Source organism: Chrysemys picta, chromosome 2 (assembly GCF_011386835.1).
Source record: "Chrysemys picta bellii isolate R12L10 chromosome 2, ASM1138683v2, whole genome shotgun sequence".
NCBI lineage: Eukaryota > Metazoa > Chordata > Testudines > Emydidae > Chrysemys > Chrysemys picta.
In genome coordinates, this window is record NC_088792.1 from 33,086,921 (window position 1) to 33,101,176 (window position 14,256).

General features: G+C 43.7%; 1 protein-coding gene across 4 annotated transcripts in view; it reads right to left on the minus strand.

Moving 5' to 3' along the window:
• The window catches only part of JCAD (junctional cadherin 5 associated), an 88,473-nt gene that overhangs the window by 47,147 nt on the left and 27,070 nt on the right, over positions 1 to 14,256 (minus strand). The window lies entirely within an intron of this gene.

A 14,256-nucleotide genomic window follows, 5' to 3' on the forward strand; every position in this document is an offset into this window, starting at 1 on the left:
CCCCCCCCCCCCCGACCTGATAATCATCCCTCATGTCCCACGTCCCTGTGACAGACCCCCTATGGAGCCCCTTCCTATAGATCTGAACTTTAGCCCCGGTCTTGCAACTTGTTTTGCGTAAGCGGAGGATCTTGCTGTGCAGAACAAGTTGTTGGTTTGGGGCCCTTGTGAGTTTCTGGGTGTATGGGTTCCCCTCTAGCCCAAGACCTGGATCTACAGCTTCATGAATCCTGCTCTAAACCACCCCTGTAAACGTGCTTACTTGTGCTGTGGGAAGTCAGAGTCCTGCACAGCACTTCCAGGAGGTAAAGCATACACACTGCATTTGAAAGCTAAATAAAAGGGAATGTCTGAGGAGCTCTGTGGCTGGTTAGCTTCAAGCAGATATCCCCATCACTCGAAGCAGTGTGCCTTTGCAGGCCTCCTACACAGGCGTCTAGCTATGAAGCCGAGTCAGACAGACTTCCAAATGCCGTATCCTCCCAGAAAAACAACACCAGGGAAGCAGAAAAGCCTGACCCAAGAGCACCAGCCGCCAGTTCTGACAACAGCAGACTTGCTGGGAACATCCTTCAGCATGGGGTATATTGTTTCCTTTGAGAGGACAAACAAAACACCTCCAGCTCTCCTACAGGAGCTGCTGAGTCTGTAAGTGCTGTACAGTTAATAAGAAAAACATCAGCTCTCTCTGTGCATGGAAAATCTGTAGGATGGAAGATTATAGTCTATCAAAGGGAAAATAGGATGCACTTTTAAAATTAATGCTGTCTGACAGGCTTGGCTGGTACCCAGGACAAGAAATCAAAGGGGTTCCCCTCCTCCAGAGAAGTGCTTTTGGGGCACCTGGGAGCCAGGATACTGGTGGCAGGAGATGATAATCATTGCATGTAAGTGATGGCTGGCGAGACAGCCCTATGCTTCCAAATCCACCCACCGGCAACTTCTCCTAACTAAAACAGAATTATTTGGCTTCTTAAATGCACCCAGATAGCTGGGACAGGATTCTATTACAACAGGCCTAGCTCTGTTTTAATGATACTACTACCAGAGTTGGCCCAATATGATTTGAGTAATTTAGTTGATGAATTTCATGATCTCTTTTAAAGAGGAATTGGAGGAATATTTTTTCCATCATTTGCTCAAGCGATAGAGCTGGGCAAATCATTGGTGAATAGATTCCAGCTTAGTGAAATTTTCCATATTTGAGAGTCATTTCTTTCATTATTCACTTGGCTTTACCTGCCTACCCAAAGGGCTTTGACCACGTTCATGAACGGAGCCTCACATCACCCCTGTCAAGTATGTGATGCACTATAGCGCCATTACACAGCCGGGGAAACAGGAAGAGAATCTCTAAGTGACTTGCCCAAGGTCATCCAAAGAGTCTGCAAAAGAGCCAGTATAGAATACCGATTTCCTGCTCCCCCATTCTTATGCTTCAGCCATAAGACCACTGTTCTCCTGGCATTGTCTATTATCTAACAATCTTTCTTTCTTATCTAACCTGCCAGCACTTAAGCACGTGCATAACTTTCCACACGAGTTCTCCCCACTGACTCCAGTGGGATGTCACTGCCTTCAATGAGGCTACTCACATGTATAAAGTTATGTATGGGCTTAGTACCCACAGGATCAGGGTCTGTACAGAAAAAGCTGTATAGAAAAAGCTGTACTCCTTTTGCTGCTAAATGTCTACACCAGGTTTCAGTCAGCTACACTCATCATAGAAAAATTACATAGTCTCACTACAACCGTAGGGGTTTTATCACAGATACTCCCTAGATGTGATAACACAATTTGCCATAGTCAAAAGGACTGACAGTGGATCGAACATTTAAATCTTTTCACTGTGTTAAGAAAACTGGGAGGTAGTTCAAATAAAAAATAATCAGAATCTGACTCTTTTTGCAAAAACTTTTCTGGGATGATTAGCGTCATTTGCATGTGTGTAATCTTATCTCAATCAGGAACTGTTTGCTATTCTATGGCAGCTGTTCGCTAGGAGAACAGAGTCATGGGAAGCAGCGTTGTTTACTTCCCCCTTCCTCCTTGGCCTCAACACCTCTCACTCGCTATTGTGGCGTTTACTATGCAATATACAAAACACCTCTTCACTCCAGCGCTGGTAACTCTCTGCTGATTTCATTAGGGAAAGGCTGCCATGGCATTCCAGGGAGTGAGAATGGGGTGAGTTGCCAATGTAGAGGAGGGGATTGTTATTTATTGAGCACCATCAGGGTGCAGAAAAAGGAAAGGACAGTCCTTGCCTCAAGGGGTTTACAATCTAAGTACAGTACAGTACAAACACACAATCTACCATATAATCGGATGCTGCTCACATCTCAGAGCAGTGTGGATATTTTTTGGTAATGTAATTTTCCAGAATTCTTAGACTGGGGCTTGCTATCAATCGAATTATGGAAGAAGTGCAGCGCTGTCAAATCCAGTGATTTAATTGGAAATCTTGCCATAGTTCCTGTTTTTCTTAAAGTCCCAGCTCCTGGAGCTGAGAATCTCAACTTTAATTAAAAAAAAAAAAAAAAGTTTCTGAAAAGCCTGACAATGTGAACTCAATGTAACCTAAACGCTCAGAAACTGGATAGCAAATATTTTAAAAAAGGATTATTTTTTTAAAAGGCTAAATGATTTTTAAACCATAACGCCTGATGTTTTGGGGCCAGACTTGTGATTTTTTAAATGCTCAGGGGTGGCAGTACTGGAAGTGCATTTGAGGGATAGATCTGAATGAGAGAGGATGACTTGTGGATAAGGCAGTGGACAGGGACTCAGGAAACCTAGGTTCTATGCCTGGCTCTGACACTATTTTGCAGTGTGACTTTGAGAAAGTCATTTCACTTCTGTTTCCTCTTTCACCCTTTAGACCAGAGGTAGGCAACCTATGGCACGCGCACCAAAGGCGGCACGCGAGCTGATTTTCAATGGCACTCACACTGCCTGGGTCCTGGCCACCGGTCCGGGGGAGACTCTGCATTTTAATTTAATTTTAAATGAAGCTTCTTAAACATTTTAAAAACCTTATTTACTTTACATACAACAATAGTTTAGTTCTATATTATAGACTTATAGAAAGAGATCTTCTAAAAACGTTAAAATGTATTACTGGCACGCAAAACCTTAAATTAGAGTGAATAAATGAAGACTCGGCACACCACTTCTGAAAGGTTGCCGACCCCTGCTTAAACTCTAGATTTCTCAAGGCAGGCATTGTCTCTTACTGTGTGTTTGTACAGCACCCAGAAAAATGGGCCCTTCTCTCAGTTGGAGCCCTGTAGCTGCTACTATACTACAAATAGTAACTCCAGTGAGAAGATCAGGGGCTAAAGTAAGGAGGAGCATGGGAGATGGTGAGGGCAGCTCCCCTTTTTACACTAAAAGTGGAGACAGTGCTCTCCCAGGCCTGGCTGAATAGTGCTTCTTCACAGGTCCCCCTCCACGTTGATTGGTGCAGTGGAGCTCCCCGTCTTGGTTCAATTGACTCCAACCTCTGGAGAAGAGGGTAGGTGTTTGGCACTCAGGAGTATGCAGATTCAAGCATAAAAGGGATTGAAAAAGGTAAAAGATAGCAGTGGGAGAAGTATCTAAGAGGGGGGACATTTAGGAGAGGAAATTGGAAAGAGGAAAGGAAGGAAAAGATGTGGATGGGGCTGGCACTGTGCAGGACCCAAAAGGTGAGGGTGTTGGGGGAAGGAGAGAAGAAGCTGTGGAGGGATCCTGAGAGAGCAGCAACGGGATCCAGTAGCAGGAAGGAAGACCATGTTAGCAATAGCTGCAGAAGGCAGGGTGAGCACAGGGGAGAAGGTTTCAGAATGGCTCTGTCTTCCTGCAAAGGGCTGGACTAGGACCCAGGGAAGGAGGCAAGCCCCGAGCAGGAGTCCTAGGTAAAGTTGCCCCCTATTCACTCAGCTCACATTCTGACAGGTGTCCTGCAGGGCATTTAAAACAGTCTCAAAATATCTGGGGTGACAAATTCCCAGCACAGGAATGCAAGGGGTTTGGTCCTGAGGAACTAGAAAGCAGCATCCATAAGCTGGAGTCAGCAGCTAGTATGGAAAGAAAACTGCTGCATCTGTAGCCCTGGGTGAGGTGCTCTGTCCCGTCTAGTGGCACTGAGAGAGAGAGAGAGAGAGAGAGAGAGAGAGAGAGATGTGTATATATATATATATATATATATATATATTAATGAGTCTGCTCCACAGCCTTCACTAAGAGGCATATGGCTTTTAGCTCATGCAGCAGAGACTCATGCATTTAGCTCCAGAGGTCCCAGGTTCGATCCTGCCAGTTGGCGACAGGGGGTCTGTTGGTGTTACACATCCAAAACTGGACATACAAATACAGAAGAAACTGGCTGGATGGGGGAACATATCAAAGTAATAAGCACAGAAAAGGGAACAAATGCAAACCATGCAACAGCCAGCTCTTCACGGCAACAGCAGTCTTGCTTCTTCGGTGTACTGGAGCCTAGGTCACTTCTTGGCAATGGTGAGTGAGTGGGAAGCACTGCACTGCTTAATGCATTTCCCTGCTGACTTTCTGGTTCACTTTGGGCCAAATTCTGCTTCCATTGAAGTCAGGAGTTTTACCATTGACTTCAGGGGGATCAGGACTTGGCCTTTAGCAATTCTTTCCCAACTGCTCATTCCACTAAGGTTACAGTTCATGTTCCACCCTCGGCTTTGCTCATCAGGGTCAGTGCTTTCCCTCCATTTCTGCTAAGCTCATTATTAGTGTTATGTCTCGTTTCTGGAAGTGACCTCGTGTCAATGATTTTTGCACACCGCCTGGTTGGGAATGTGATAGAGGCTAGAGGTACAGGGCCAGCAAGTGTTCAGTGAATGAAACAGGACTGAAAACACTTTGTACGTTTTTTTTCCCCAACGAGTAGGTGTATTGATTTTTCATAATTTTCTCTATAGCTCTTGTTGCTAGTCTATTGCTGCATTCTAGAACACATGCTGAAACCACCACATACCTGAGAGTTACTATAACTAACTAGTCACAGATGTAGTATTAAATCCACGGCTATTTTCCCTCCCTCTTCTGTCCTATATGGCACACATTACAGCCATAATATATTAAACTTTCTTGGAACAGATGCTATTCATAAGCAAAATTACTATTATGCATTTGCAGAAAAACATGTTACATTGCCCATACGGTCAGCAAACACCTGTTTATAGAATTGGCACCTTTTTTTCATTTGGAGCATGTTAGCTTGAAATATTTTATAGTTACATGGAGGGAAGAGTCAAGACTTGCCACGGAGAGGAGATGTTTTCATTTATCAGTTCTTTTCTGCTTCTTCAGCAGTATTTTTGACCCTTATCACTTGGGGATTCAATTTCTTAACAGCTTCAACAGCTTCCTAAACATTCTTTAGCAAGCAGATTAGAAGGGCTGCCTTTCAGTGGTGGGGAATCAGTCAAGGTATTTTTTAGTGATTATTCTTTTAAAATAATTGAATGTGTGTTTAGTGTTCTTGAAAAGTGCGGTATTGGAAGCTGTGGGGAACTAAGTTCTGTGTTTAAGTCACTGAACTGATAGAGCATGGGTAGCAACAGTGTAGGTTCCTTGCACAGCTTGGTCAGTGTGCTTCAGCCCTGACCTAGAGGGACCACTTCAAGGGATCTTTCAAGTCCATTCAGTCTTTGGCCTCTCTACTGAGGCTCGCTGTAGTGTTAGACTTTGTACCTTGGACACCGGGGTCACTGGGACAGGTCAGAGTTTCTAGTCACCTGTCTCATAATATAAGAACAAGGGCACAATCAATGAAATTGGAGGGCACCAAATTCAAAACTAAGAGGAAAGAGGATAAGAGGAAATGATTTTTCACACAAGCAACCGGTTGGACTGTGGATCTCATTGTCACAAGATATCACTGCAGCCCAGAGCTTAGCAGGAACCAGAAAAAATTATATCAATAACAAAAACGCCTCCTTACTATAATAAATATTCAAAAATAGGAGTTTGGAAGGAATACAATCCTTCAAGTTTCAGGGCATAAACCAACCTCTAGCTACAGGAGGGTTAGGAAGAAACTTTCTCTGGGGCAGGTTACCCCATAAATGCCTACTACAGGGTTTCTTCCTCTGAAGCAGCTGGTATTGGCCACTGTCAATACTGACCAAATATTGGACCAGGTAGACGTTGGGTTTGATCCAGCATGGCAATTTCAAGGTTCCTTTTTGTTTTTGGAAAGTAAGAGATAATTATATCTTCAAAGATTTTTTTTCACAAAACTGTATTAGGATATCATAGGAGTTAGAGAAGGAAAAGACTAAGTCACCTAGTCCATCCACCTGCCAGAGCAAGAATACTCCTCACAGTATGTTACCTAGTACTTTGTCTAGCATAGTTTCACATATCTCATGTCATTGGGCTTCCATAGGTCAATGGGGAGTTTTGGAAAAAAGAAATCAACAAAATGGCACCCGTTGGTATGAAACAATGGCAAATTGGTTTGATACAATGGTTTCCTAATTTAACACAAAGCGCTGTGTCAAAGGCAATGATGCGATAATATCTTTAGCACACCGTTTTATGTTACAGTAGGAAATTAACTTGAGTCTAGAACAGTGACCAGGCCGTGACGTACGTGACAGTAATAAAAATAGCTTTATTGTAAGTGCTTTGTGCTATAGACCCTACAGTTCTATAGAATTTAAGAGGGAGGAAACCAATAGGCTTCTATAGAAATTAAATCGAATTTGTTTATGAACCTAAGTCCTTTTTGAACTGTCCTACAGATGTTAATGAGGAATTATGCCCCTGATATAGAATCATATGGTTGGTTTAAAAGTATCTATAGAAAGAATAACATTTATGTGACTCTTCCATAAGGAAAGTAGTTAGTATATGATAATGAGAGTGCGGTGTGAAGGAAGACATATCTACTACATACACATCCAGATAGCTCTACGAGAGACTGCAGAACCCCTTCAAACCATGAGGCCCTCACAAAAAAGAAATGCACTACCCAAGGAACTAAAGAACGACAATAATTTTGAATTGACAAGAATATTTTGAGGGCAGTTTTTGGTTTTGAATGTGAACTGCTATATTTACCTCAAAACAGTAGCTTTATAGATGCAACTGACATCCACTGGGTTAAACAGTAGACAGAAAAATACAGATACATGCCCTTAACTGAGGAACACTGAGCATTAGACAATCCAGTTCTGAGGTGGGTAAGGTTCTTGTTATCTAACTGATATATACCAGAAGTGCCACAATTTTTACAAATCCAAACAAATCTTGACATGGGAGGTTATACAGATTCTGGAGCTGCTGGAAAGAGGCCAGGGAAATGAACCAATCCCAGAGCAGCCCATCAAGACAGGAACAGGGAGAGCTATTCTACATAGTTATCCAATGTCACAAATGATCCTTAATATTTCTATGGGGTCCTAGAAATTTTAATAGAAAATCATTCTAAAATTGCTGACTGGCAGGTGACACAGCTATCAAACTGTTTCATGGTTGTACTGTTATCTATGCAAAAGCATTGGTCCACTTTGGTCCACTGTATGTTGAACATATGAATCCAGGCAAAATTATCTCTAGATGAAGCATACCAGTTGCACAAATGCATGATAGACCAACTTCATTTTCCCTTGAACCCCTCGTAACATGGAGAGATTCTGCCTTTAGGTGAACGTCTGCCTTTTAGACAAACGAACAGGTGTGAGTCTCATTGCATTCAATGCATGGCCTGTGCACATATACAAAGGCAGAATTTACCCCAGTGCACATTACACACTTCCTCCTCTATATACACTTAGGACCAACCACTAATGTCCCACTAAAGTCTTAGCCCCACTCCACTGGAAATGCTTCCCAAGGAAGACCAACTAAGAACTGCATGATTTGGCTGTCTTAAAATAATGTGTGTCTACTCTAATACCTCTGAATACATACTGGTGATGACTAAGAGAAATGTATATTAGTGGTGGAAAAGTCATGTTAATTACACTGATTCTGCCCAAGGGTCATGGTAATGTTAGTATAGTGTATTTACATAAAAAGGCTAGAAAAGAAGTAGTCACCCTACCAAGGTGAAAGTCTTTGAAATCTATTAATTCTTTATACCAATATCGTTTTGTCAGAAAATTGTTGTTATTACAAACAAATCTTGTTAAGAGGCAAAAGGCATCAGCACAGATTTTGTTATTTTCATGTTATAACTGTTTTTTTAAAAATTAAGTTAAGGTGTTACCTTCCATTCTGGAATACAGAGGAAGTACCAGTTCTTAATTAACCGGGGGCTAAACATTACAACAATAAAATCCTTTATTAGGCAAAGTCTCATTTGGATTAATGAGAAGGAGCCAACGTACACTTTATTAGGCTTTTTCTTAAAAATCTAGGAAAATATGATTTAAGGCTGCCACTGCATCTTTAACTTGCCCAGGCTATCCCCATATGGTTCTCTTGTAGGGGATTCAGAACTATAGTTGTACCTATATACAATGCCATATGTGCCGCACTTAGGATCAAAAGGGCAAATAAAGGATACTGTGAAAATCTTAATTAATTTATTGGTTTAAGTCTCAATCCTGACATTGGATGGGTTATAGGCATTGTGAGAAATAACCTTCAAGTACCCTTTCATTAAAGGTTAGGCTGATTAAAGGCTTGAATAATGTGAGGATACACTTGTACTGTGCAAATTCTTTTTCTAATCAGATACCAATCCCACAGCAGTAGAGATCATGTGAGATTCAAAAATTAATCTGTTCATTCCTAACACACACATCACTGATATCACACAGAGGAAAATATAAACTTTCTAGCAACCCCTTATTGGTAGTGGAGTGACTATAACCTGAGAGGGTGATACTGCTCAGAGCAAAAGAGGTTGTGAACACAGGGTAACCGATGGAAGGACAGAACGTAGAGTTCAGCTCTCAAATTATGAGCCCAGTCATCCCCACAGGCAATTCCCCACTGCAGGGGAAAACGCCCAGGAGGAACTCTGTGAGGTTCATCTCATGAAGTTGCCTTCCCAGTCTCACTTCACGGGGTAGGGATGTCCAACCCCATATTAGGGGACAGAGTGTGGCCTAGATACCACATGCAGGCTAGGGCTACACAAACCAATCAGGCTGCAAGCTGGCAGTTTCCCAGGCAGCTGCACAGCCAGCCCAGCCCTTTCACGTGCTTCCTAGTCAGCCCACTTCACCCAACAATACACTAGGAGCCATGCTGTCATGGGGTCTTCCCTTCCCCCCCCCCCCACACATCTATTCCCTACTAACACGACATGCTCTGCTTCAACCACAAGCTGTCGGGTGCAGGAATCACCATGGGAGGTTCTACGGCCTTGTTAAGTAGCTGGTCAGACTACCTAGAATATCTTAAAACTTTTGAAAGCTGAGGGCCCCTTCAGAAATATGAAACCAGTTGTGCGTCCCTTGAGCCCTGGCATGAGTTGTTAAAGGCCAATCCCAAGTGAGGGTCACAAGGTATGTCGACGCTATGGCTATACCTGCATAGCAGTGTTAGCATAGCCCTATAGGGTAGTCACGGCCTACACTGACAGAAGGGGTTTTCTGTCAGTGTAGGAACACCACCTCCTGTCACAATGTTAGCTACATCTACGGAACCACTCTTCTGTTTACGTAGCTGCGTCTACACTGGGGGTTATGTCAGCAAAGATCTGTCAGTCAGGGGTGCGTTTGTTTTCACTCCACTGACCAATGTAAATACACCACTATAACTTAAAAGTGCAGACCACGCTTCAGAATACACTGGGTTCCTCCTCAAGTGATCCTCCCTCTCCTTACACATTAGGATGCGTAGTGAAAGTGTTAACAATGTTATCATTTAAAGTATCAACATTAGCATCTGGGTTAGCACCCACTGAAATGAATGGAGCAGTTCACATTGTTTCAGTTTGTTACCTGAACCTTCATCAGCCCCCTACCATGCAATGTCTTTCTCAGGACAATTCAGCAGCAGTGAAACCTCATTGCCAGAGCTGAACCATCGTTTGTGGAAACCCTGTCTTCCAGGCGCAGCACTTCCCAAAGGGACATTTTAGCAAGGGCATTGGAGCCTTCCCAAAAGTGTGTGTGTGGGGGGGGACTGGGGGCCCACCCTCCTGTTCCCCCCGAAGGCCTCTCTTCTTCCCCCAAAGCTCCACACCCACCCCACCTCTTCCCCTGGAGACCCTGCCCCCGGCCAAGCTGGAAGTCAGAGCAGGACCAGGGAGCCTGGACCCCTCTCTGCTCGGGGTGGGGGAGGGGAACGAAAGCAGCCCCCTGCCTTTGTCCCCACCCCAGGGAGATGGAGGGACTTTGTAGAGTAAACAGAGCTACACCAAAATAGACCAGTTGAGGATCTATCCCAGAAAGGGTATTCAGCTCCCTTCAACCCGTGAGTATTCCAAAATGGACATGAACCTAGAAGGAAATTCTTGGCCAAAACAGTAGTTAAAGACCCCCGTGTGCATTCAGAAAAGTTTGGGGGGGATAGATAAGCAACATCTAAACAAATTACCATTCAAAATAAAATTAACACACAAAATGTTGCAATATGTCAGAACAACACTGAAGATCTAACTTAAATCCACTAAAACCAGGAAATTAAAATAGAGTTAAATCTTCTTACTACGTCCTTCTTTTGTTGTGCCTTGTAGGAATCCAAGAGCACATGTGTGATCGTGCACATAATACAATTTATACTGCAAATGCAAGGCAAAAATGACCTGAGTGAGGAATGGCGAGTGGTGCCCTACCTCTTAATTTCCACCTTTTTTTAAAAAGCAAGCAACAGAGGAGTTTGTTTTCTGATCCTTAAACAATGGTCTCCCTCTATTTCTCAATGGTCTCCTCACCACAAACGGCCTTAGTACTTGGCATCCTTATTAGTCTCAACAGAGACGGTAATGAGTGAATGGTGTGGAAACAGAACTACACCTCTACCTCGATATAATGCTGTCCTCGGGAGCCAAAAATTCTTCCCGCGTTATAGGTGAAACCGCATTATATTGAATTTGCTTTGATCCACCGGAGTGCACAGCCCCAACCCCCGGAGCACTGCTTTACCGCGTTATATCCAAATTCACATTATATCGAGGTAAGGATACGAGGGTACACCACTAGCGGTGGTTACTCCAGATTAGGACTGAGACACATAAATGTGGCAGCCTGGAGAGTTTACATTGCTGCTTGCCCTGTGACCAGACAGAGGACTTCAGTTTCCAGGCAGGCCATTCTAGCACTTTTGATGACCACAAACATTTCCTTAAAAAAAAAAAAAAATAAATAAATAAATAAAAAAAAAAACCCAAACCTTAAAATTAGCATTAACTGAATTAAGCATTTAGTGTTTATTATTTATTTTTTCTCTCATGAATTGAACAGACATGTCTTGAATCTCTAACAATTACACAAGAGACTAGAAGCATAATATAAACTCATTCTTAGCCCTACATAGTTTTTTTTAAGTTAACCAAGCATCCCAATGCGATGCTGAATTTGTCATACATATTCCTCTCCCCTTAAGCTAGACATAAAAATAATAAGAAAGTTATGAAAATCCTGGTACAAAGAGAGAGAGTATCTCACCATTTCACTGCACTGAATTCATCCCAAATACAAAAAGCAAATTATCTTTATGCATGGTGTGCAGAGAAATGAGCAGTTGAGAAACGTGTGTAGGGAACTCATCTATTTTGATGGCAGTACCTTTTGCTGGAGATGGAATATCTGTTTGGGTGATCTGACAAAAATCTTTCAACCAAGTTCTTGTGCTATAAGTGCATTACATTTGGCTAGATTCTTCTCTCATGTGATAAAGCAGTTAGGGGTCCATGTAACAGACACTCTTGCACGTCTCAAATATTTGTCTCTCGCAGGGTTCCACATGAACAATCTGCTCTTCTCATCAAACCCTTCTGTTTGACAAACTTTAATGCAGTTTACCTAAATCCGTGCTAGACTGTAAATGGCCTAATCGATTTAACATGTTTATTCCTGATGATGTCAGGCAATGGTTATAACAAGCCACCAGATGAACTGATCTGGTGGCAGGTAAACTTAGGTTTCCAATCAGAGGCTTATAACCTTAAAATCAAATGCTCTAAGCGTAGCTCATTCCTGAAAGCATGCATCCATCCGTGATAAAATTGTTTCAGTGAGTTACACCAATACCAGGGCCGGCTCTAGCCACCAGGAAAACAAGCTGGTGCTTGGGGCGGCACATTTTTAGGGGGGGGCATGGCCGGCACCAGAATGCCGCCCCTACAAATGTGCCTCGGCCGCCCCAGCTCACCTCCGCTGCTGCTGCCACGGCGCGTGAAACAGCTGATTTGCGCGCCGCTACTCGCCCTCCCTCCCAGGCTCTCAAGCCTGGGAGGGAGGGGGAGCAGCGGCGCGCGAATCAGCTGTTTCACGTGCCGCGGCCACTCGGAGTCTCCCCCTCCCTCCCAGGCTCTCAAACCTGGGAGTGGGGGAGACTCCGAGTGGCCACAGCGCAGGCGCTGCTTCTCCCCCTCCCTCCCTCCCTCCTAGGCTTGAGAGCCTGGGGGGAGGAGGCAGGGCTGGGGATTTGGGGAAGGGGCGGAGTTGAGGCGGGGCTGGGGTAATTAAAGAACCGGGGGGGGGGGGGGTTGGCCAAAATCCTAGAGCCGGCCCTGACCAATACCACAAAGAAAAAATCCCTCCCTCCCAATACTATACTGCATTCTCATATTGATACCTTAAAGAATAGCATGCAGATGTGGAGATACATTTCAAAAAGAAATTAGAAGTAAATCTAGGATTAGAAGTAAAAGTTTCCCTTTAAAAACTAAATACCACAAGTTATCAGCACCATGATTAGAAGAAGGATGAAGAAACTCTTTAAATATGGGAATGACGGAAGAAGAAAAAGTTCTGCTCTCAGTCTTGCACAGTAATGTGCAAATGTAGTGTCTCCTCTGCCTATGTGTGTATGTTTCCTGCTTGACATCAGCAGGAAATCTACACATATAGGTTTGCAGAATACTGAAGATGACCACTACTGAGAGCGTCTCAGAAGAGAAATTGGCTCTCTGTCTGTATATGTGCGGTATACTGTATGTTTCCTGTAGTTGGCCATTGTACTCCAGTTGTATTACAATGCATGTTTCAAAGGGACCATCATTTCTCTTGAAATTACTGGCACTGGAGGAGCAGCAGAGCTAGCAAGCATGGTTTCAGGAGTTTATATATCTTTCAATCCACGTGAAATAGGTCTAAGTAGCAATTTTCTTGGAAAGCCAAACACAGAGGTTTTACTTAGGTTGGAAACGGCAAAGTATTTGTATTACAAAAATAGTTACAATGCACTGGATATTTTGCTGATTGCAATAATTATAGCAGAGATTTCCTTTTATCTAGTTCAAAGTCTCCGCTGCTTCAAGTTTAGAGCTGTCGCACAGCCAAATGAATAATACAGGGCCCACATTCAATGGAGACAGTGCACCCAAACCAGCTGCTGGCAGTGGCCTACTTTTGCAAATCTACAGGGAGTGAGGGAAGGACGGAGTAGACCAGGATGCAAGCTCCCATCTACAGTTAACATTACTCTGATTCACAATAGCCTATCCGGAGTATCACAGGTTAGAGCAACAACTGGATTCTTGAGGGGGATAAGCCAGCATTTACACTGAACTCTACATACAGGCAGAAATCAGTATTACTGCAAAGCTGTCATATATGCCATCGTGTGAGTGCCTTCTTATTTTAAATAAGATCATGTTAATGTGAAGAAACATCGGGCACATTATGAAATTAGGGGGAATCGGAGAAGAAAGTTGAGCTGCAGCTGATCTCTTTGAGAATGAAGGTGGCACATCCTAACAGTGTTACTTGTCTAGGAGAGGATTTTTTTTTTTATAACATAACATTTAGTTTTAACTTTAGAAAAAGGTTTTGTAATCTGACATGCTAAAGGTAGGTGGCATTAGCCAATACTAGCTGACAAACAGGGGTGGCTCTATGTATTTTGCCGCTCCAAGCATGGCAGTCAGGTGGCTTTCGGCGGCGCGCCTGCGGGCGGTCCGCTGGTAACGCTGATTCAGCGGCATGCCTGCGGGAGTATTGCTGGTCCCGCACCTTTGGCATACCCGCCGCCGAATTACCACCAAAACCGCGGGACCGGTGGACCTCCCACAGGCACGCTGCCGAAGGCAGCCTGTCTGCCGCCCTCACGGCTTGCCGCCCCAGGCATGCGCTTGGTGCGCTGGTGCTTGGAGCCGCCCCTGCTGAC